Genomic DNA, 25,877 nt, shown 5'->3' on the forward strand with positions numbered 1-25,877 from the left:
TGCACACAGACACAGGTACACACACACATGTTCACACAACACACATGTGCACATAACACACATATGTGTACATACACACACATACATGCACACACACATGCACATGCATGCACACACAAGCATACATAAAATACATATTCATGCACACACAAACACAAATGCACGCCATGCACACGCACAAATGCACACATGAATGCACATGAATTCACACATGTACATTCACAGACAGAACACACACAAATGCACATGCACATGTGGACACATGCACAGACACACACGCATGCACACAGATACATGCGCACTCATGCATGCGCGCACACATGCACACACACACACATACGCATGAGCACATATGCACACACGTTCATGCACACATGCACGCACACACATAAACAGACACATACACACACACAGGCAAGCCAATCCAAGAAGGTGTAAACATGCCTCAGCAGTGGGCCTCAATGTGGCACCAAAACATTTTTTTTTTTAAAAAAGGATTTTTATTTTAAGATTGTCCCTTTAAGGAATACTAGTTGGACAGCTCACCATCCATTTGTAGTTCAAAATTAAAACTGGTGCCCTACAAAAACCTAACAATCAGATTAGTAAATTTAAAACCTACTCATCCCAAAAAAGGTGAACCTGGGATGTGTCCACTGAAAATTGCATCGGATTGAGGTCCCCCCTCACCCCTCTCCCACTCCACCTCTAGCCCTTCCTCTGCTGGGCATCTGTTTGTCAGCTGCCCCCAGGTTAACAAATGAACAAAGATCTAACACAAGTGAAAACATGAAAGTCTTGGGTATAAATGGCCAGAGCTGCCAAAGATCGAAAACAAGAGAAAAATAATATTTCAGGCCTTCATTCTGTGTTCTGACAGGAAATGCCATAAATTTAAAGCAGGCCATCAGTATCTGTAGACAGCTGAATATTTACGGTGAAGACTCTTCAATCGTATCATCAGTCTTGTCAAAGGATCTACCGCTTGGGAGAGGTGAGCTGTCGATTTCAATGTCTCAATCACTCAATTACAGCAATATTAATTAGGTTTGCTCTTCGACTGTGGGAGCATCCATTCCTCGGGCTTTCCGGAACTCACTCAGTGTAAGAACACAGATACAATTGAAGGAGGTGACGACATGACAGGGAAATATGCCTTTAAATACAGAAACCCTGCACAGCTACTTTCAAAAGTCTGTTTGTGTGAAAGGATTTCTTCACAATGCTTCTGAGAGGTAACTTTGCACTGCTTTGGAGATCTGTATATCTGATCTTTATTTTGGAGCTCTGAGCTGTCAGATCAGAATGGCTGTCACTTATATTGTTTCACCTCGGTCCTTAGCGGAAAACCAGGAAGACCAGCAGCATCAACAACAGCGGCAGAGGCAGAATCCACAGGAATAGCAGCAGAGGTGCAGGAGATGAACAGAGGTGCAACACAGGGTGTGCAGGCAGAGGATCAACTTCCTCATCAGGGCAAATATCAGTATCTCAGGAGGCTCATCACCTCAGATCAGGTTGTGGCAGAAAATTTGCTGATGGAATAAAACTTGCTGGACCTGGTGGCCTTTTTTACCAATGGCTGTCAAAGTTCCACACACGTGCACATACACACACACACGTGCACATGCACAAGCACACACACACACACACACAATGTGCACATGCACACACACACACACGTGCACATGCACACACACACGTGCATGCACACACACACACGTGCATGCACAAACACACATGTGCACATGCACACACACACACACGCGTGCATGCACACACACACACATGTGCACACACATACATGTGCATGTACACACACACACAAACACAAGCACATGCACACACAGGAGAGCAGGAATATCCAGGTTGAAAGGCAACTAACCCATTTCTCATCCCCACTTTCATATGAATGTGAGCTTGGTGTGTGCTCCACCAGAGGAAAACACAAGATCAATGTTAGTTAAACCCAACTCCTTCACTCCGCCCTGATCCCCGAGTGGTCTTCTTCTGCTCCTTCATCATATGGTCTTGGCCCAATGATGTATAAAGGAGCAGGATTATTGCAATCTTTTGGCTTAATGTTGACCTTCTAATACATACTAATGCTGGATTTGCCAGATGCATTATCACCAAACGGGAGGTGAAATCAGAGATTTGTTCACCCACCCTGTGGCACACCGAAAAAACAGTTTATATTTTAGTATGAAGCAGGTCTCTCTGAATAGACTAGCCTCCCACACCCTTGAGTGAGAGAGTGATTCATGGTGTGGGAGTATGTAAGGAAGGGGACGGTCTTGTCATCCATTAAACATTTGCTCTCACCTCTGCCCTTCAACGTTTCTTTCCATGTCAGCCCCACAGCTTCTCCTGAGAATATTTTCACCCTGCTCATACCTGGAGCTATCCGCTGTTATCCTGCTCTCCATAACACCTTTGTTTGAAACCATGGCTGACTGTATCAGCTCCAACTCTTAACTCCTGTCTTCCTTGCGACTCAAACCCGGTGGAACGCCTCTTCTCCCATAGCTTTTCCTTCCTCTTTTCAAACCCATCTTAACATCACCTACTTATTATTCCTTGATATACCTCATCTCCTCTTCCATCTTGATGGTGCATTTTCCTTCTTCTAGATTGCTTCAGTAGCAACGGAAAAGCTAAGGGAAAATATCCATAGAAAGCATCCTATCTGGCTGCATCACAGCCTGGTCGGCAACTATTCGGCCCAAGACTGTATAAAACTACAGAGAGCCATGAATACAGCCTGGTCCATCACGCGAACCCACCTCCCATCTATTGACTCTGTCTACACCTCCCGCTGCCTTGGGATAGGGGGCAGCATAATCAAAGACCCCTCCCACCAGGGTTATTCTCTCTTCCAACCTCTTCCATTGGGCAGAAGATACAGAAGTCTGAGAATACGTACGAACAGATTCAAAAACAGCTTCTTCCCCGCTGTTACCAGACTCTTGAATTGGCTCTTATGGACTGAACTGATCTCTCTATGCATCTTCTCTACTGTTGTTAGCACTATATTCTGTATGCTTCACCCGGTGTCTGTGTCTATGTATTTACATTGTGTAGTTATCGTATGTCCTATGTTTTTTCATGCACGCATTGATCTGCCTGGACTGTCTGCAGAACAATACTTTTCACTGTACCTCGGTACACATGACAATAAATCCAAATCTAAAATCTAAATATTACAAGAAAATAAGCTGGCTGTTAACATTGGGACCAATTCAGCCTAAAAAATACAAACTCATCAAAATGCTGAATGTAACAGCTTCGCCTGTTTAAAATTGCGGCATAAATTGAACAAACATTGCGGATTCCCTTTCAACTCTAGGCATTTAACCTACCATTATCTCTTTGCAGATTCTGTTTGCCTTCCTTACAGCTAGCTTTCCCACCGGATTCCCCACTAATCCCGTTATGCTTTTTGTATCTTCTACTGCAAAGGCAGACACCAATATTTGCCAAATATCTTTGCTATTTCCTTAAGGAAGTGGTAGATAGAGAATAATATGAGGCTATCAAATTGGTAATGAAAATAGAAAAATAAAAAATGTTTTAAAATGGTGAGAAACTACTCAATTTTGGTGTTCAGTGGGACTTAGGGATCCTGGTACAAGAAACATAGAATGTTAATATGCAGGCATCTGTACAATAAATAATTTGGGAGAAAAATGATATGTTGGCCTTCATGCAAAGAGGGCTGGAGTACAAGAATAAGGATGTCTTGCTGAATTATATACGACTTTGGTAAGACGAACTTGGAATGCAGTGTACAATTTTGCTCTCCTTACCAAATATGGTTATATTTGCCTCATGAAGGTGTAATGAAGGTTCATTATATTGAACCTGAGATGAGAGTGTTGTCTTAAGTGGAGTAGACATTGGGCAGAATTTTGCCATTTATTAACAAAGTATCATTTCAGGTGAGAAGGTGGAGTGTAACCCACCGGCAGTGTTATCGGAGAATCATAGAATTACAGCAGTGTAGAAGGAGGCCATCTGGCCCATTGAGTCCGCACTGACCCTCTGAAAGAGCACCCTACCTAGACCCACACCTTTGGACACTAAAGGACAACTTAGAATAGCCAATCCAGCGAACCTGCACATCTTTGAACTCTGGGACAAAACTGGAGCACCCGGAGGAAACCCACGCAGACTCAGGAAGAACGTGCAAAATCCACACAGTCACCCAAGGCTGGAATTGAACCCGGGTCCCTGGCGCTGTGAGGCAGCAGTGCTAACCACTGTAGTTTTCCCACCGTATTTTGAACGGATGGACAAAAAGAAGGGGCCGGTCCCAAGATGTATCGCTGGCCAGATAGCCGAAGCATTCCACCTGCCCCCCCCCCCCCCCACTCAACATCCCCTCAGAGAACACCCCCACACACCCACCACAAAAGTCTCCCCTCCCACCACCACAGAACATCTCCCTATCCCACCACAGAACCCCCCGCGCCCCCACCTTCACCACAGTGCCCCCCTCCCCCCATGGAAACAGAGTCCCCTCCCATCTCTCCTACCCTCCCTCCCCCCACCACCATGGAACACTGTCCCCGGCATTACCCAGGGGCAGTGCCCAGGCAGTGCCAGGGGGCAGTGCCCAGGCCTGGCCCACTTCCCCGGGGAGCTGTACTCATCTGTGCAATTCTGGTGGGTTTGATTCACCAGGTGCATCTTAGGCATAAAGGCCAGAAAGTGATATTTGAATTTAATCAATTGGAGATCCCCAATATTGAACATCAGGATTCCTGTTACGGGCGGGTTCATTCGATCGATTAAATCCCATTGGCATTAATGCCATTTTGGTACCTCCGCGAGGTTCTCCGCCCACTTTGCCATCCCCGCCCCAACCCCTGCCCCCCAGAAAAAGGGGCTGAAAAATCCCAGCCAATTAGTAGAATGTGTCTATACTTTCCAGAGATTGAAGGCGGCTCTTGAATGATATTGGGTGGGATTTTCTGGTCCTATATTTTGAAAGGCTTGGCAGTGTAGATGCTGAGAAGCTGTTTCCTGTGGCGTGGAGTTTGGAACTACTGGCAAAGTCAACGGGCATTTAATACTGAGAGGAAGAGAACCTTCTTCACTCTGGGGATTATGAATCTCTGGAATTCTCAATCACAAAGGCCAGTGGATAGTCAACTATTGAGGACATTCAAAGCTGTGATTGATAGAAATGTGGACCCTATGGAAGCATGGGACATGAGATTGGACAAGGAAGTGGAGTTGGCATTGAGGATCCTTGAGCTCTAATCCTCCTTCTACCCCTTATCTTCTTATATTCAAATAAACTTCATTTGCAATTTGCCAAGTAAAATAATTTGTTTGTTGCAAGTTGTAACATTGATGCATTATCAATTACGACGAGACAAGAGTAGAGGGTAATTGAGGCTTTATTAAGCAGAGATGTGTGGCCTCCTGCAGCTGCTACCAGAATGGGCGCAGCTCGGTCTGCACACACATTTATACTCCGCCTACTGGGCGGAGCCAGCAGGCAGGGATCAACCCCGTACCTGTATTTCAGGAGCCTTACCGTATTACCTCTATTATACAATCAGTGGTGACTACCACATTCACCCCCTGTTAAAAAAAAGAGTACAGCGGGGGTGGTGGAAAAAAATTTACAGGTTTGTGAAAATTTAAAGTTTACAGTCTGGTGAAAATGTACAAATTCAGCCGGTCGGGTGCCTTGATCTTCCGCTGTGAGAGCCTCGGTCCCGGTGGTGATGCAGGTCGCCTGTGGTCACCTCTGGCTCCGGGAGCATGCTGTCCTCATCTTCATCCCCGGGTGGAACCAGTGGGAGGACGGATCGTCCTGTAGTGAGGTACGCTGGGGGGAGGGTGGGTGGCGCCAGGGTAATCGGAGGGGAGGGGCGTGTCGGGTGGTGGACCATGGGTGGGGATCCAGCTGGTGCCAGGTCCCTGAGAGAGACTGTGTCCTGGTGCCCGTCGGGGTAAGCCATGTAGGCGTACTATGGGTTTGCGTGCAGTAGTTGTACCCTTTCGACCAACGGGTCCGTCTTGTGGATCCGCACATGTTTGCGGAGGAGAATGCATCCAGGAGCTGCCAGCCACGTTGGGAGCGAAACCCCGGAGGTGGACTTCCTAGGGAAGGCAAGGAGATGTTCATGGGGGGTTTCATTAGTCGCAGTGCAGAGTAGCGATTGAATGGAGTGGAGGGCATCGGGGAGGACCTCCTGCCAGCGAGAGACCGGGAGATTCTTGGACCGTAGGGCCAGTTGAATGGCCCTCCAAGCCGTCCCATTCTCCCGCTCCACCTGCCCGTTTCCCCGGGGGTTGTAGCTGGTCGTCCTGTTCGAGGCGGTGCTCTTGCTGAGCAGGAACTGATGCAGCTTATCACTCATAAAGGAGGATCCCCGGTCGCTGTGGATGTAAGCGGGGAAAACGAACAGGGCGAAGATGCTGTTGAGTGTTTTAATGACCATGGCAGAAGTCGGTGGCATGGGATGGCGAAGGGAAATTGGGAGTATTCATCGACCACGTTCAGGAAGTACGTGTTTCGGTCGGTGGAGGGGAGGGGCCCTTTGAAGTCCATGCTGAGGCATTCAAAGGGGCGGGAGGCCTTCACCAGGTGCACTCAGTCTGGCCGGTAGAAGTGTGGTTTGCACTCCGTGCAGACCTGGCAGTCTCTGGTGATAACCCTGACCTCCTCAATGGAGTAGGGCAGGTTGCGGGCCTTTATGAAGTGAAAGAACCGGGTGATCCCTGGGTGAAAGAGATCGTCGTGCAGGGTGTGGAGTCTGTCTACTTGTGTGCTGGCACATGTACCTCGGGATAGGGCATTGGGGGGGTTCGTTGAGCTTCCCGGGGCGATACAAAATCTCGTAATTGTAGGTGGAGAGCTCGATCCTCCACCTCAAAATTTTATCATTTTGATCTTGCCCCGCTGTGTATTATTAAACATGAAGGCAACCGACCGTTGGTCAGTGAGGAGAGTGAATCTCCTGCCGGCCAGGTAATGCCTCCAATGCCGCACAGCTTCCACGATGGCTTAGGCCTCCTTTTCGACAGAGGAGTGCCGAAGTTCGGAGGCATGAAGGGTGCGGGAAAGGAATGCCACGGGTCTGCTTGCCTGGTTGAGGGTGGCGGCCAGAGCAAATGTATCGCTCTCGACCTGAAAGGGGAGGGTCTCGTCGACCGCGTGCATCGTGGCCTTGGCGATGTCTGCGTTGATATGGTTGAAGGCCTGGCGGGCCTCAGCCATCAGGGGGAAAGTTGTGGAGTGGATGAGTGGGCGGGCCTTATCCGCATAGTTAGGGACCCACTGGGCATATTGGAGAAAATCCCCGGCATCGTTTCAGGGCCTTGGGGGAGTTCCATGAGGGTCGCATGCGGTCGGGGTCGGGCCCTAAAACTCCATTTTCCACAACATAGCCAAGGATGGCTAAGCGGTTGGTGCTGAACACGCACTTCTCCTTATTGTACGTAAAGTTAAGGAGTTTGGCGATTTGGAGAAATCTGAGAAGGTTAGCGTCGTGGTCCTGCTAGTCGTGGCCGCAGATGGTGACATTATCTAGGTACGGGAAGGTGGCCCACAGCCTGTATCGGTCAACCATTTGGTCCATCTCACGTTGGATGACTGAGACCCCGTTAGTGACACCGAAGGGAATCCTAAGGAAATGATGGAGGCAGCCATCTGCTTCGAACGCAGTGTATTTGCAGTCTGCCTTGTGGATGGGGAGCTGGTGGTCGGCAGATTACAGGTCCACTGTAGAGAAGACCCGGTACTGGGCAATCTGATTGACCATATCAGATATGCGAGGGAGGGGGTACGCGTCGAGCTGCGTGTACCAATTGATGGTCTGACTGTAGTCAACAACCATCCTGTTTTTCGCCCTGGTTTTCACAACTACCACTTGGGCTCTCCAGGGGCTGTTCCTGGCCTCGATGATACCTTCCCGCAGTAGCCGCTGGACTTCAGACCTGATGAAGGTCCTGTCCTGGGCACTGTACCATCTGCTCCTGGCAGCGACGGGTTTGCAATCCGGGGTGAGGTTTGCAAACAGAGAAGGCGGGTCGACATTAAGGGCCGTGAGACCGCATATGGTAAGGGGTGGTAGGGGTCCGAATTTTAGAGTTGGACTTTCGAGGTTGCACTGGAAGCCCAGGCCGAGTAACAGGGCAGCGCAGAGGTTGGGGAGGACGTGGACCCGGATGTTGCTGAACTCTACGCCCTGGATGGTGAGGGTGACGATGCAGTACCCCCAGATTTCCACAGAATGGGATCCGGAGGCCAGGGAGATTCTCTGGGTCATGGGGTGTACCACAAGGGAGCAGCGCCTTACCGTAGAGGGGTGGATGACGCTTTCTGTGCTCCCGGAGTCAAGACAGCAGGACGTCTTGTGCCCATTGACTTTCACCGTTGTCGTCGCGGTTGCGAGGTTGTGCAGCCAGGACTGGTCAAGCGTGATGGAGGTGAGTTGCGGCTGGTGTTGGTAGGCCCCGGGCTGGTCGGCAGTGGTAGTGGGCAATGAACGACCAGATGAAGTCACCGACGAGCAGGGGTCCTGAGGCGCTGTCCAAAATGGCGCCGAAGATGGCGGCACCCACGGGGTGAACATGACGGGCGGCGTTAAAGATGGCGGCCCCCATGGGCCGCATGTTGTCTGCGGGGACGAAAATGGCGGCGTCCACGGGTTGCACTTTGGGGGGTGCAGGAACACTGGGTCTATGTACAGCAGCGATCAACTGGGCCTGGCACACAGCAGCAAAATGTCCCTTCTTTCCGCAGGTTGCGCTCCGCGCCGGGCAGCGTTGCCGGGGGTACTTTGTCTGCCCGCAGAAATAGCATTTGGGCCCCCCGGGGTTGGCTGGCTGCCGCGCGGCGCAGGCTTGGGTTTGGCTGGGGGCGGCCGCTGGTGGGGCCCACGATGTCCATGAGGGCGCCGTTCGGTCAGGGGCGTATGCCGTGCGGTCGGGGCCATACAATTGTACGTTACGGGAGGCTACTGTTAGCACGTTCACGAGTTGCCTGGTCGCCGCAAGATCAAGCGTACCCCCTTCCAATAGGCGCTGGAGGATGTACTCCGACTCCATGCCCGTAACGAAGCATCCCTGATTAAGAGTTCTGTATGTATAACAGCCGAAACTGCCTGGCAATCACAGTTCCTTGCCAGGATGTGCACGACACGCCAGAAATCGTCTAATGACTCACCGGGGAGTTGCTGCCTCATGGATAGGAGGTGCCTGGCGTAGTTTGTTGATTGGCCGGATATAATGTTTTTTCAGAAGCTCCATAGCTTCAGGGTAAGTGGGCGCATCCCGGATAAGGGGCAAAAAACTCAGAGCTCACCCGTGAGTACAGGATTTGAAGCTTCTGTGCGTCCGAGGGCTGTTCAGTTGCTGATCCGGGGTAGCTTTCGAAGCAAATTAGCCAGTGATCGAAGGCCGACGTGGCGTTGGCTGCTTGAGGGTGCAGCTACAGGCGATCTGGCTTGATGCGTAGTTCCATCGCTGTAATAACTCTGCTTAATAAATTGATGCACTATGAATTATGACGAGGCGAGAGTAGAGGGTAATCGAGGCTTTATTAAGCAGAGATGTGTGGCCTCCTGCAGCTGCTACCAGAATGGGAGCAGTTCGGTCAGCACACACATTTATACTCCGCCTACTGGGCGGAGCCAGCAGGCAGGGATCTACCCCTGTACCTGTAGTACAGGAGCCTTACCGTATTACCTCTATTATACAATCAGTGGTGACTACCACAAACATATTTCCCAACACACCGACAGGTTCAGCAGGTAAGTGCCTCTCCAGCACTGCTTGTGGGCCAGGAGAAGCAGGAGTGCTACCTCACCGATCCTTCCCCGTGGCCTCAAATTAGCATGTTAAACTTCCCTAGGACCCCATCCACAAACTCTCTGAGCTCCTTACCAGCCCTCAACTGATCTCACTGGACCACCTCCATGCTATCTACGATGTCCCTAACTGACCTCTCCAAGCTACAACCTGCCCCAACCAATCAATGCCTTAGTGACCCATGATCACTGCCTACCTCCCTCCTCTCAGCTCAGTAGGTGCAGCCTGGCCATTACTCGTGCCACCCAGCCAGCCTCTCAATCCAGCTGGCTGCTGCAGACAGTGAACAAAATCTAAAACATTTAAATTCCGCAGGACCTCCGGAAACCCATCGCCGGGATTCTCCGTTCCCCAGGTGGCCACAATGGGAAATCCCATTGGCATGTGGCGGGAATGGAGAATCCCGCTGCCGGCGGAGGCAAGCCGCCCAGGAACACATGGCTGGTGGTCCGGAGAATCCCGTCCCATATTTCCAAGTTTTGCAGCTGTTGCGCCCTCCGCCCATCTCTAACTTTCTGCAAGAATTAGGGTTTCTGGAGATTCCGTTTTGAATTTACCCTGTGCAGGCCATGCCCTCTGGCTCTGCCTGCTGTGGCAACTTGCCACAGTCAACATTATATTTTGAGAATTGCAAAACCCCAGCAGAAAATTCCTTCAATAAAGGCGTCAACCGAAGGAGTTCATGTTAAATTAGAACCACAGAATGACTAATTGGTAACGAGAGAAGGAAACTATTTTGCCAGTCATGTCTGTGCCAGCTCCCTACAAGAGTTACTCACCTGGTGCCACACCCACGCCTTATCCCCGTAGCCTTGCACATTGTTCCTCGTCAGATAATTATCCAATTCTCTTTTGCAAGCTCTGCCTCCAGCACACCCTCAAGGCAGTGTATTTCAGATCCTAAACACACACTGCGGATAAAAAATGCTTTTCCCTCATGTTACTAGAACATAGAACATACAGTGCAGAAGGACGCCATTCGGCCCATCGAGTCTGCACCGACCCACTTCCACCCTATCCCCAGAACCCAATAACCCCTCCTAACCTTTTTGGACACAAAGGGCAATTTAGCATGGATAATCCACCTAACCTGCACGTTTTTGGACTGTGGGAGGAAACCGGAGCACCCGGAGGAAACCCAAGCAGACACTGGGAGAATGTGCGGATTCTGCACAGTGACGCAGCAGGGAATCGAACCTGGGACCCTGGAGCTGTGAAGCCACAGTGCTAGCCATGTGTGCTACCGTGCTGCCCTACTGTGGAACTTTCGTCAATTGCCTTAAATCACAGACTGTCCAGTGGTTGCTGGGCTCATCCTTATACCCTTTTTCGAGCAATGGTCTAACATTTGCATGTCTCTAGTCCTCTGAAACTAACCCTGTATCGAAGGAAGATTAGAAGACAATGATCATACAGTGCCTCCACAATTTCACCATTACTTTCCTTAGTGTTCTCAGATGCATCCCTTCCAATCTTCAAGTGTGAATACAGCCAGCCTTTCTAATACTTTCCCTTTATCAATTGTTAGCCAACTAGTGTCTCTATTACCTTCTCTTTCAGTCTAACTTTGACAGCATCTGCTTCCTTGGTAAAATTATGCAAAGTATTCATCAGTACCTCAGCCATGTCCTTTGCTTAATCCTTCTCTCTATCTCTCCTTCATCTTCCCGGGCACTCTGCTTTTTTTTGTCCTATCTTTCCCCTTCGTGGAAATGTACATCAATTATATCTGAACCATCTCTTTTAATGGGGCATCCCATAGTTCAGCGATTGTTTTGCCTTCCCAATCTTTGACTCCAAGTTATTTGGGTCAGATCCGTTCTCACACTGCACAATTGGCCCTGCCCCCTAATTAATTATTTTTAGTCTCGATTGCTCCATGTTCTGCACCATAACTAACCTCAAACTTCTGATGCTATTGTCACTGTCCCTCAAGTGTTTTCCTGCTAACCCCTGACACTTTATTTCCCAGAGCCAGATCCAGCAATGCCTCCTTCTTGGGAAGTGGAATTTCACATAGCTTCCTAATGTTGCAGAGTGACAATTCACCCCATGTTTTTCTGTTTGTGTATCTGGTGAGGATATGCTATGTTTACTAAGCATTTGCTTCGCTTCAATAGGTGGAGACAACTTTGCCGAGGATTGAACTGGAGGGTTGAAAGCTTCAGGTCCAGTTCAATGACTGGGAAAAGCACTTCAACATGCTCACTGAAGAGATATTACAGAATAGAGTTCAATTCCCTTTGCAACATCCATTACGTGGAGGACAGCAAGTGTTTATCAACAGTGTTTTTCTGGCATGGTTAGAGGGTTCATGATGAAAAGGACGTGTCATAACTGATGATTGCTTTCTTTAACAAAGGAAGTTTCAGTCACTGCTGTTTACTTGTAAATCTACATGAAATGAAATGAAAATCGCTTATTGTCACGAGTAGGCTTCAATGAAGTTACTGTGAAAAGCCCCTAGTCGCCACATTCCGGCGCCTGTCCGGGGAGGCTGGTACGGGAATCGAACCGTGCTGCTGGCCTGCTTGGTCTGCTTTAAAAGCCAGCGATTTAGCCCAGTGAGCTAAACCAGCCTCACCAGGCACGATTTCTCTTTATTTTTGAATTCCCTCAGTGTTTTATTCCCTCAGTAATTGGAGGATGAAGTGTATAACAGAGACAGTGATTGAACTCAGAGCCATACGGGACCCCAGGGAGAATGCTGGGAGGTGCGGCAGAGTGGGACTCTAAAAGTGGGTAGGATGGTGGCATGCCCACTGCCTTCCTGCTGCCGCTGGCATTTTACCAGCGGCAGGGTAAGTGGTAAATGCCCCCACGCTCCACCGTATTTAGAGGAATGGGAAACGTGTTTGTTCAGGTACATTGGTAAACTACAGTCAAAACAATGACATGAGACAAGGGAATCCATCATAAAACACAGTGCATGCAGCTCTCACCACCAGCCTCACCACATCTCCCACTGTCACTCCTCTCCCCCGCCCTGTCTCCTCTGGCTTCAGTTACTGCCCCAACCCTCACCCACCCCTCCCCTCAGCCTAAATTACTGCACCCCCAGACTCTCACTGCTTCAGTTACTGCGAGTTGAGCTCTGATATTGCAATGGACTATCTGATATCTTACTTATACAAGCACCCTCAGCTGAACAATGGTCAATGTTACACGAGGTCCCTCCCCCTAACTGGAAGACATTGCTGCCTGCCGTCCTTTGTAGCTCCTGAGCCCTCTATTCTGCATTTTCCGGTGATAGAGCTATTTCGATTACTTTCTTAAATCTAGGTTGGGCTCTGCCAATTTTTGGGTTGTCAATTAGTTGATTCCGCATACCAATCTGTCTTGCAACATCTTGTTCAGGGATGGTCCCAATTCACAATGTTCTGCCAACTTTCGTAATCTAGCCAAAAATGTATTGACAGGTTTCTGTGGAGTTCTCCCTGCTGTGTTAAAGTGGCATCTCTGGAGTAAAACAGAGGACTTCAGACCATAGTGGCTTTTCGCCAAGTCTACTAATTCATTGCCTAACACTTGTGTGGCACAAATGTTACTTGTGCATAAACAAGTAAACGGGAAATTTTCAGATTGAACGGCAAGAACTAGCAGGGCACTGCAAAGAGCCTCAGCTTTCAATCTACATGAACGTCTTATATGAACTAACGGCACTGCAAAAACCAGTGCTTGAGCCTCAGCTTTCAGTCTATATTAATATCTTATGTGAGAGAGTCAGTATAAAGTATCCAAGTTTGCTGATGATACAAAGTTAGGTGGGAAAAAGAATGAGATGCAAATGGCTGCAGAGGGATATAAACCAGTTGGGTTAGTGAGCAAGAACATGGCAAATGGAATACAACGTGGTGAAGATCCTTATTTACTTATAACCATTATGGCAGAGGATATAAAGCCAGATAAGTGCTGGAGAGGGAAGGATGGCTGGGTCGAGGGTACAAAACAGGTGATAGGGGAGCCTGGGATGGCAGTGATCCAGAGTGTTGGTGTGGAGGCAGGAGAGGAGCAGAATTGATCCTACCAGGTCAACGTTCAGTAAAAGAGTTTGATGACTAGATATAATCCCTTTAAGGACCACTCGTCCGGCTGCTTTAGATCCAGGGAACATTTACTGGCATGTACTCCAGCCAATTCTTTCTCAATTTGACGCTGAATCCTGAAACAGGTGTTAGACTCCTGATGGCATATTCGCAGAGCCTGAAGTTGGACACTTCAGCCATTTGGCTGTTGCCAAATTGACAGCCAATACACTTCCAGTGGGGATTGGGGCAGGAAATCACACCCAACTCCTACTTTTCCACCGGTTTCATCGCTACAGTATTTTATACACTTAGAAAATGAATAATTTGCTATGGTTGTAATTCTTAATACTCTCAAAGCTAATTGCTCTATCGCCAATTTCTGTCACACCTCCCCCCCCCCGCCACACCCCACCCCGCGCCCACCCCTCTCCCCCCAGTAGAATGAACCCGGGAGGAAAGAAGGTTGCTTTGCAATGCAAAGTTCCCCCCAAAAAGTGTGCCAACATGGAGGATCAATTTACAACTTTGGGTTGCAAAGAACTTTAAACGTGCTTCGCTCTAAACTCCGTGCTCTGCCACAGATGACCAAAGCAACACATTTTGAGAAAGGTATAGTCACATTTGAGTCTTCATAGGGAGCTAAGTGTTCTCTCTGTGCCCCCTCATATAGGAAAAGCCATAAACATTATTCTTTTAAATAAAACCATAGTACACAAGAACTTTAACAATACAACTGCAGTTCAGGTCCCTGTACCAAGCTTATATTGGTAAATGTAGCAAATTTGATTGATTATAGGCCAGACAGAAGATAAATTCAACATAAATAATGTAATCTAATGGATTCAATTTGTTCATGAGTGACATTTCTTTTTTAAAAATGTACTGGTCTATTATTTAAAATCCACAAAGTCTCAATAACTCTTTACCACTTAAAAAAAGTCAATTAAATCAAGGAGCCAACATGGAGCATCATTGCAATAAAAAACTAGATCATTTCAACACCTACAGCACATTATTGGATTATTGGGTGTTGTTTTTCTGTGGCAATTCATAAATCTCTAGCATCCCATATATTAGTGTATTAGGGCCATGCCACTCAGGACACAGGGCCCCATGACTCAACAGTATTTCAGGAACTGTAGATAACCTTGTCAACTTCCATGTCTCTTGATCTGAAGTTTTAGCCCAAAATGTTAAGCGAAATATATTTTGGTCTCAAAATATCTGATACAAGTACAAATTTCCAACCAACTTCTAGGAAATATGCCTTACAGCAGAGAGCTAAAGGGAACCTGATGTTATATATGGCAAACGTACAAGGTGGACAATATACTACAGGAAGGGTGTTGTAACAAGCAGCCTTATGACGAAGGTAGGGAATGACAGAGAAAATAATAATGAGGTAGGAGATAACACCACTCGGGCTGAATTTTCAGGGTGGCAAGCACGCGGCGCCCACCATTCATAGAGTTGGCAGGGAATGCATCCCCGCCGACTCTGACAGGCCGGCTGCCATTTTACATTCAATTGAGCATTGATTGGCAGAAGGCAGGACTTCCATCTGCCCTTGGACAGAGGTCGTATCTTGGAGAGTTGTTGGCCAATCAGACTGGCCAATAGCTCTCCAGCTCCTCCAGACACAGCGCTACAGTGACCAGAAGAGGTACTGCAGTGCCATGCACTTCAGGTAAGTACCAGGGCCTTGGAAGAAGGAAGGTAGGGAAGGCCCAGGAGGGGTAGGGGTGGGGTGTTTTGGAGGGGTAGGGGTGGGGTGTTTTGGAGGGGTAGGGGTGGGGTGTTTTGGAGGGGGGGGGGGGGTGCTGTCAGGAAGGGGTGATCTTGGTGCCAACAATAGGCCAGTGGGGAGGGAGGGAGAGCCAGAGTTCCAGATCCCCGAGAGGAGGGGAGGGTGCCTCAAATCTGAAGGAGCCTTTAGATTGGAGGTGCCCCCCCCCCCCAATCCACCCCAACACCGAGGGAATGCTGTATTGTCAAAGGAACTATCTTTCAGATGAGAACAAAGCCCCTCTGCTTTCTTAGGTGTCTCCATTTTGAAGAGAAGGGAGGTTCTGCCCTAACCAATATTTTACATACATTACCACAATAACTACTCCCCAAAAGTATTTAATTGACTTAAGAGTCCAGGAAATTGAATTGTGAAACATTAAAAAAATTAATTTATCTAACTTGGCAATTAATATGGATGACTGAATTTGTTACAGGCTTTTCAATTCCCTTCATTTGAGCACTAATCCTGACCATATTACCATCCGATTTCAAAAATTTACAAATAAATGCACGTTGGGACAAATTGTTGCACGTTTAATTATACAAATGTCATTCCCGGCAAACCCAAAATCAGCAATAAAATAAAACATGAAATTATTTGTTATTTACAGCACAGAAGGAGGCCATTCGGCCCATTGTGTCTGCACCGGCTCCCAAAAGAGCTACCTAGCTATTCCTTTCCCCAGCCCTATCTCTGTAGACCTCTAGATTCATCACTTTCAAAAATTTATCCAGTTCTCTTTTGAATCCACCTGCAGAATCTGCCCCCACCACTCTCTCAGGCAACACATTCCAAACCCCAACAGTTCTGTGAGTAAAGGAGTTTCGCCTCATCTCACTCTTGCTCTCTTGCTGTCCATCTTGAAATTATGGCTCTGTTATAACCTGCCTGCTTACCATTGGCTGGGGACTAATGACAATCCCACAATCCTGTGGGAGTATGAGCTTCCCCAATGAGGGGGGCGGAGAAATCATTAGCAGATTCCCTGCATAAATAGAGCTGACCAGTTTGGAACGAGCAGAGAGAGAGGAGTGAGCAGCAAGAGAAGTTGCTGCCGCTGTGTGTATATATATATGTTATTGTAAATAAATGTTATTTTTTTGTATCCTGAAGACTCGTGCTGGATTCTTCGTGGCCTTCATAAAAGGCTCCTGGTCACTGACATACTAACTAGTGGAAACACAATGGGCGCGATTCTCCGCCCCCCACTCCGGGTGGGAGAATAGCGGGAGGGCCTCCTGACATTTTTCATGCCCTCCCGCTATTCTCCCCCCCCCCCCCCCCATGCCCGACCCACGTCACAAATCGCCGCTCGCCGTTTTTTACGGTGAGCGGATATTCTCCGAGGCAAATGGTCCGAGCGGCCGGGCCTTCATGCCTGTTTCAACACGGCAACAAACACACCTGCTCGCTGCCGTTGTGAAACGGGCGCCAGATGCCCGTTTGGGGCATCTGGGGGCCCGATTGGCACGGCAGTACCACGGCCGATCACGGTGCCCACCGATCACAGTAACGGACACACTCTTTTCCCTCCGCCGGCCCGCAAGATCAAGCCACCACGTCTTGCGCGGCGGCTGAGGGAAAAGACGGCAACTGCGCATGCGGGGGTTGGCGTTGTCCAACCTGCGCATGCGCGGCCGACGTCATCCGCCGCATCAGCCGGCATGACGCTTGACGTGCGGCCTTGACGACCATCGTCAAGGCCGCGCCACCGTGACGCACGGGGCCGCGCTCCTAGCCCCGCCCGGATGGAAGAATCGGCCCCGGAAGTGGGCGTGAAGGCTGCCGTGGGTCACGGCCTGTCCCACGGCAGCCTTTACGATCTCGCCCAATATCTTTCTTTACCCTGTGAAAATTGTTCAGAATTTTGAACACCTCAATAAGGTCACCTCTTAATCTTCTCTGCTGCAAGGAGAACAAGCCTAATTTCTCCAATCTTTCCTTGTATATAAAATTCCTCATTCCTGGTATCATCCTAGTAAATCTCCTCTGCACTCTCTCCCGGGCTTTAACATCCTTCCTTAAATAAGGTGCCCAGAACTGAACACAATTCTCCAAATGTGGTCTGACCAATGATTTGCAGAGGTGTAGCATCACTTCCTTGCTTTTGTACGTTATGCCTCTATTTATAAATCCAAGGATGCCATAACTGTTCATAGAACATAGAACAGTACAGCACAGAACAGGCCCTTCGGCCCTCGATGTTGTGCCGAGCAATGATCACCCTACTCAAACCCACGTATCCACCCTATACCCGTAACCCAAACAACCCCCCCCTTAACCTTACATTTTAAGACACTACGGGCAATTTAGCATGGCCAATCCACCTAACCCGCACATCCTTGGACTGTGGGAGGAAACCGGAGCACCCGGAGGAAACCCACGCACACACGGGGAGGACGTGCAGACTCCGCATAGACAGTGACCCAGCCGGGAACCGAACCTGGGACCCTGGAGCTGTGAAGCATTTATGCTAACCACCATGCTACCGTGCTGCCCTATAACTGTTTAACTTGCCTGGCCACCTTCAGAGAATTATGCACTTGAACCCCAAGGTCCCTCTGCTCCTGTACTCCCCTCAAAGTTGTACCATTGAGCCTGTATTGTCTCCACATGTTTCTTCTGCCAAAATGCATTATCTCACATTTCACTCCATTCAGGTTCATCTGCGAGGTGTCTGCCCATTTGGCCAACTTGTCAATGTCCCTCTGAAGTCGCTCAGCGTCAACCTCACAATTTACTATTCTCCCTAGCTCAGGGTCATCTGCAATTTACATATTTTGCCTTCAACACCCACCTCTAAATCATTTATATAAATCAGAAAAAGCAAGGGTCCCAACGGGGAGTCATGGGGAACATCAGTTTCAGCTTGTCTCCAGTCTGAGAATGGTCCATCTATATCCACCCTCTGTGTCCTATTTCTTAGCCAACTTCTAACCCATGCTGCTCAGGACCAATCAATCCCAAACATTTTAAATTTGCTAACCAATCTCCATGTGGCACGGTATCAGATGCTTTCTGAAAGTCCAGACATACAACATCCATGGCACTACCCTCATCCATTGCCCCTGTCACCTCATCAAAGAACTCAATTAAATTTGTCAGACATGGCCTGCCCTTGACAAAGCCATGTTGAATGTCTAGTATTAACTTTTTTTTTTGAAGTATATATTTATCTCATCCCATATGATGGTCTTCATCCGTTTTCCCACTATTTATGTCAAGCTGACAGGTTTGTAGTTTCCTGAGTTATCCTTTGCCTCTTTCTTAAACAACAGCGTCACATTTGTCGTCCCCCGTGACTAACCCTGTGCTCAGAGAGGCATGGAAAATTTCTGTCAACGGTTCCGCAATATGGTCCCTTACCTTTCTCAGCAATCTAGGATGCACCCCATCCGGGCCTGGCGACTTCTCTACCTGGAGCGCTGCCAGACTTTTTAGTACCTTTTCTTTATCTATCACTATACTGCTCATAGAACATAGCACATAGAACACTACAGCGCAGTACGGGCCCTTCGGCCCTCGAAGTTGCGCCGACCTGTGAAACCATCTGAAGCCTATCTGACCTACACTATTCCATTTTCACCCATATGTCTATCCAGTGACCACTTAAATGCCCTTAAAGTTGGCGAGTCTACTACTGTTGCAGGCAGGGCGTTCCACACCCCGACTACTCTCTGAGTAAAGAAACTGCCTCTGATATCTGTCCTATATCTATCACCCCTCAATTTAAAGCTATGTCCCCTCGTGTTGGTCATCACCATCCGAGGAAAAAGACTCTCACTGTCCACCCTATCTAACCCTCTGACTATCTTATATGTCTCTATTAAGTCACCTCTCAGCCTTCTCCTCTCTAACGAAAACAACCTCAATTCCCTGAGCCTTTCCTCGTAAGACCTTCCCTCCATACCAGGCAACATCCTAGTAAATCTCCTCTGAACCCTTTCCAAAGCTTCCACATCCTTCCTATAATGTGGTGACCAGAACTGCACGCAGTACTCCAGGTGCGGCCGCACCAGAGTTATGTACAGCTGCAGCATGACCTTGTGGTTCCGAAACTCAATGCCCCTGCTTATAAAGGCTAGCACACCATATGCCTTCTTAACAGCCCTATTAACCTGGGTGGCAACTTTCAGGGATTTATGTACCTGGATGCCGAGATCTCTCTGTTCATCTACACTACCAAGAATCTTGCCATTAGCCCAGTACTCTGCATTCCTGTTACTCCTTCCAAAGTGAACCACCTCACACTTTTCCGCATTAAACTCCATCTGCCACCTCTCAGCCCAGCTCTGCAGCTTATCTATGTCTCTCTGTATCCTATAACATCCTTCAGCACTATCCACAACTCCACCGACCTTCGTGTCATCTGCAAATTTACTAACCCATCCTTCTACACCCTCTTCCAGGTCATTTATAAAAATGACAAACAGCAGTGGCCCCAAAACAGATCCTTGCGGTACACCACTAGTAACTGAACTCCAGGATGAACATTTGCCATCAACCACCACCCTCTGTCTTCTTTCAGCTAGCCAATTACTGATCCAAACCGCTAAATCACCTTCAATTCCATACTTCCTTATTTTCTGTAATAGCCTACCGTGGGGAACCTTATCAAACGCCTTACTGAAATCCATATACACCACATCAACAGCTTTACCCTGATCCACCTGTTTGGTCACCTTCTCAAAAAACTCAATAAGGTTTGTGAGGCATGACCTACCCTTCACAAAACCGTGTTGACTATCGCTAATCAACTTGTTCTTTTCAAGATGATTATAAACCCTATCTCTTATAACCTTTTCCAACATTTTACCCACAACCGAAGTAAGGCTCACAGGTCTATAATTACCAGGGTTGTCTCTACTCCCCTTCTTGAACAAGGGGACAACATTTGCTATCCTCCAGTCTTCCGGCACTATTCCTGTCGACAAAGACGACATAAAGATCAAGGACAAAGGCTCTGCAATCTCCTCCCTGGCTTCCCAGAGAATCCTAGGATAAATCCCATCTGGCCCAGGGGACTTATCTATTTTGACATTTTCCAAAATTGCTAACACCTCCTCCTTTTGAACCTCAATTCCATCTAGCCTGGTCGACTGAACCTGAGTGTTCTCCTCGACAACATTGTCTTTCTCCAGTGTAAACACTGACGAAAAATATCCATTTAACGCTTCCCCTATCTCCTCTGATTCCACACACAACTTTCCACTACTATCCTTGATTGGCCCTAATCTTACTCTAGTCATTCTTTTGTTCCTGATATACCTATAGAAAGCCTTAGGGTTTTCCTTGATCCTATCCGCCAACGACTTTTCGTGTCCTCTCCTCGCTCTTCTTAACTCTCCCTTTAGGTCCTTCCTGGCTAACTTGTAACTCTCAAGTGCCCTAACTGAGCCTTCATGTCTCATCCTAACATAAGCCTTCTTCTTCCTCTTGACAAGTGCTTCAACTTCCTTAGTAAACCACGGTTCCCTTGCTCGACAACTTCCTCCCTGCCTGACAGGTACATACTTATCAAGGACACGCAGTAGCTGTTCCTTGAAAAAGCTCCACATTTCGATTGTACCCATCCCCTGCAGTTTCCTTCCCCATCCTATACATCCTAAATCTTGCCGAATAGCATCATAATTGCCTTTCCCCCAGCTATAATTCTTGCCTTGAGGTATATACCTATCCCTGCCCATTACTAAAGTAAACATAACCGAGTTGTGATCACTATCACCAAAGTGCTCACCTACATCTAAATCTAACACCTGGCCCGGTTCATTACCCAGTACCAAATCCAATGTGGCCTCGCCCCTTGTTGGCCTGTCTACATACTGTGTCAGAAAACCCTCCTGCACACACTGCACAAAAACTGACCCATCTATAGTACTCGAACTATAGTATTTCCAGTCAATATTTGGAAAGTTAAAGTCCCCCACAACAACTACCCTGTTACTCTCGCTCCTGTCGAGAATCATCTTTGCAATCCTTTCCTCTACATCTCTGGAACTATTCGGAGGTCTATAGACAACTCCCAACAGGGTGACCTCTCCTCTACTGTTCCTAACCTCGGCCCATACTACCTCAGTAGACGAGTCCTCAAGCGTCCTTTCTACCGCCGTAATACTTTCCTTGATTAACAATGCCACACCCCCCCCTCTTTTACCATCTTCTCTGTTCTTACAGAAACATCTAAATCCTGGAACCTGCAACAACCATTCCTGTCCCTGCTCTACCCATGTCTCCGAAATCGCCACAACATCGAGATCCCAGGTACCAACCCATGCCGCAAGCTCACCCACCTTATTCCGGATGCTCCTGGCGTTGAAGTAGACACACTTCAAACCAGCGTCCTGCTTGCCGGTGCCCTCTTTCGAACTTTTAACCCTATCCCTGACCTCACTACTCTCAATATCCTGTACACTGGGACTACAATTTAGGTTCCCATCCCCCTGCTGAATTAGTTTAAACCCCCCCGAAGAGCACTAGCAAATCTCCCCCCCAGGATATTGGTACCCCTCTGGTTCAGGTGAAGACCATCCTGTTTGTAGAGGTCCCACCTACCCCAGAATGAGCCCCAATTATCCAGGAAACCAAAACCCTCCCTCCTGCACCATCCCTGTAGCCACGTGTTCAACTCCTCTCTCTCCTTATTTCTCACTTCACTAGCACGTGGCATGGGTAACAACCCAGAGATAACAACTCTGTTTGTTCTAGCTCTCAGCTTCCACCCTAGCTCCCTGAATTTCTGTCTCAAATCCCCATCTCTCTTCCTAACTATGTCGTTGGTACCTATGTGGACCACGACTTGGGGCTGCTCCCCCTCCCCCTTAAGGATCCCAAAAACACGATCAGAGACATCACGAACCCTGGCACCTGGGAGGCAACACACCAACCGTGAGTCTCTTTCGGAGCGGCTGCAGGACATTCTAGGGGGGGAGGGTGAACAGCCAGCTGTCGTGGTGCACATAGGCACCAACGATATAGGTAAAAAACAGGATGAGGTCCTACAAGCGGAATTCAGGGAGTTAGGAGTTAAACTAAAAAGTAGGACCTCAAAGGTAATAATCTCAGGATTGCTACCAGTGCCACGAGCTAGTCAGAGTAGGAATGTCAGGATAGATAGGATGAATGCGTGGCTCGAGAGATGGTGCAAGAGGGAGGGATTCAAATTCCTGGGGCATTGGGACCGGTTCTGGGGGAGCTGGGACCAGTACAAACCGGACGGTCTGCACTTGGGCAGGACTGGAACCGATGTCCTAGGGGGGGTGTTTTCTAGAGCTGTTGGGGAGGGTTTAAACTAATGTGGCAGGGGGATGGGAACCAATGCTGGAAGTTGGAAGGTAGTAAAACAGGGACAGAAACAAAAGGAAGTAAGGGGAAAAGTGCAAGGCAGAGAAGACATAGTCAGAAATCCATAAGAGCGACAGTACAAGGTACAGTGACTGAGGGGAGCACAGTGAATAGGCCCAGTAATAACAAAAGGAATAAAACTGGAGATGTTAAGATTCAAAACAGAGGTAAAAAAACCAACATAAGTGTACTTTACCTGAATGCTCGTAGTATTCGGAATAAAGTAAATGAGTTGGTGGCACAAATCATCGTGAAGGACTATGATTTAGTGGCCATTACGGAAACATGGTTAAAGGATGGTCACGACTGGGAGTTAAATATCCGAGGGTATCAAACTATTCGGAAGGACAGAGTGGATGGTAAGGGAGGTGGTGTTGCTCTGTTATTTAAGGATGACATCCGGGCAATAGTAAGGGATGACATCGGTGCTATGGAGGATAAGGTTGAATCCATTTGGGTGGAAATCAGGAATAGTAAGGCGAAAAAGTCACTGATAGGAGTAGTCTATCGGCCACCAAATAGTAACGAGATGGTGGGGCAGGCAATAAACAAAGAAATAACTGATGCATGTAGAAATGGTACAGCAGTTATCATGGGGGATTTTAATCTACATGTCGATTGGTTTAACCAGGTCGGTCAAGGCAACCGTGAGGAGGAGTTTATAGAATGTATCCGCGATAGTTTCCTAGAACAGTATGTAATGGAACCTACGAGGGAACAAGCGGTCCTAGATCTTGTCCTGTGTAATGAGACAGGATTGATTCATGATCTCATAGTTAGGGATCCTCTCGGAAGGAGCGATCACAATATGGTGGAATTTAAAATACAGATGGAGGGTGAGAAAGTAAAATCAAATACTAGTGTTTTGTGTTTAAACAAAGGAGATTACAAGGGGATGAGAGAAGAACTAGCTAAGGTAGACTGGGAGCTAAGACTTTATGGTGGAACAGTTGAGGAACAGTGGAGAACCTTCCGAGCGATTTTTCACAGTGCTCAGCAAAGGTTTATACCAACAAAAAGGAAGGACGGAAGAAAGAGGGAAAATCGACCGTGGATATCTAAGGAAATAAGGGAGAGTATCAAATTGAAGGAAAAAGCATATAAAGTGGCAAAGATTGCTGGGAGATTAGAGGACTGGGAAATCTTTAGGGGGCAACAGAAAGCTACTAAAAAAGCTATAAAGAAGAGTAAAATAGAGTATGAGAGTAAACTTGCTCAGAATATAAAAACAGACAGTAAAAGTTTTTACAAATATATAAGACAAAAAAGAGTGGCTAAGGTAAATATTGGTCCTTTAGAGGATGAGAAGGGAGTTTTAATAATGGGAAATGAGGAAATGGCTGAGGAACTGAACAGGTTTTTTGGGTCGGTCTTCACAGTGGAAGACACAAATAACATGCCAGTGACTGATAGAAATGAGGCTATGACAGGTGAGGACCTTGAGACGATTGTTATCACTAAGGAGGGAGTGATGGGCAAGCTAATGGGACTAAAGGTAGACAAGTCTCCTGGCCCTGATGGAATGCATCCCAGAGTGCTAAAAGAGATGGCTAGGGAAATTGCAGATGCACTGGTGATAATTTACCGAAATTCACTAGACTCTGGGGTGGTCCCGGTGGATTGGAAATTAGCAAACGTGACGCCACTGTTTAAAAAAGGAGGTAGGCAGAAAGCAGGAAATTATAGGCCAGTGAGTTTAACTTCGGTAATAGGGAAGATGCTGGAATCTATCATCAAGGAAGAAATTGCGAGGCATCTGGATAGAAATTGTCCCATTGGGCAGACGCAGCATGGGTTCGTAAAAGGCAGGTCGTGCCTAACTAATTTAGTGGAATTTTTTGAGGACATTACCAGTGCAGTAGATAACGGGGAGCCGATGGATGTGGTATATCTGGATTTCCAGAAAGCCTTTGACAAGGTGCCACACAAAAGGTTGCTGCATAAGATAAAGATGCATGGCATTAAGGGTAAAGTAGTAGCATGGATAGAGGATTGGTTAATTAATAGAAAGCAAAGAGTTGGGATAAATGGGTGTTTCTCTGGTTGACAATCAGTAGCTAGTGGTGTTCCTCAGGGATCCGTGTTGGGCCCACAATTGTTCACAATTTACATTGATGATTTGGAGTTGGGGACCAAGGGCAATGTGTCCAAGTTTGCAGATGACACTAAGATGAGTGGTAAAGCGAAAAGTGCAGAGGATACTGGAAGTCTGCAGAGGGATTTGGATAGGTTAAGTGAATGGGCTCGGGTCTGGCAGATGGAATACAATGTTGACAAATGTGAGGTTATCCATTTTGGTAGGAATAACAGCAAACGGGATTATTATTTAAACGATAAAATATTAAAGCATGCCGCTGTTCAGAGAGACTTGGGTGTGCTAGTGCATGAGTCACAGAAGGTTGGTTTACAAGTGCAACAGGTGATTAAGAAGGCAAATGGAATTTTGTCCTTCATTGCTAGAGGGATGGAGTTTAAGACTAGGGAGGTTATGTTGCAATTGTATAAGGTGTTAGTGCGGTCACACCTGGAGTATTGTGTTCAGTTTTGGTCTCCTTACTTGAGAAAGGACGTACTGGCGCTGGAGGGTGTGCAGAGGAGATTCACTAGGTTAATCCCAGAGCTGAAGGGGTTGGATTATGAGGAGAGGTTGAGTAGACTGGGACTGTACTCGTTGGAATTTAGAAGGATGAGGGGGGATCTTATAGAAACATTTAAAATTATGAAGGGAATAGATAGGATAGATGCGGGCAGGTTGTTTCCACTGGCGGGTGACAGCAGAACTAGGGGGCATAGCCTCAAAATAAGGGGAAGTAGATTTAGAACTGAGTTTAGGAGGAACTTCTTCACCCAAAGGGTTGTGAATCTATGGAATTCCTTGCCCAGTG

The 25,877-nt window shown here is 47.7% G+C and overlaps 1 protein-coding gene across 3 annotated transcripts in view; it reads right to left on the reverse strand.

Moving 5' to 3' along the window:
- The window catches only part of hnf1a (HNF1 homeobox a), a 272,346-nt gene that overhangs the window by 220,753 nt on the left and 25,716 nt on the right, over positions 1-25,877 (reverse strand). The window lies entirely within an intron of this gene.

This window comes from Scyliorhinus canicula, chromosome 1 (genome assembly GCF_902713615.1).
Source record: "Scyliorhinus canicula chromosome 1, sScyCan1.1, whole genome shotgun sequence".
Taxonomy (NCBI): Eukaryota; Metazoa; Chordata; class Chondrichthyes; order Carcharhiniformes; family Scyliorhinidae; genus Scyliorhinus; species Scyliorhinus canicula.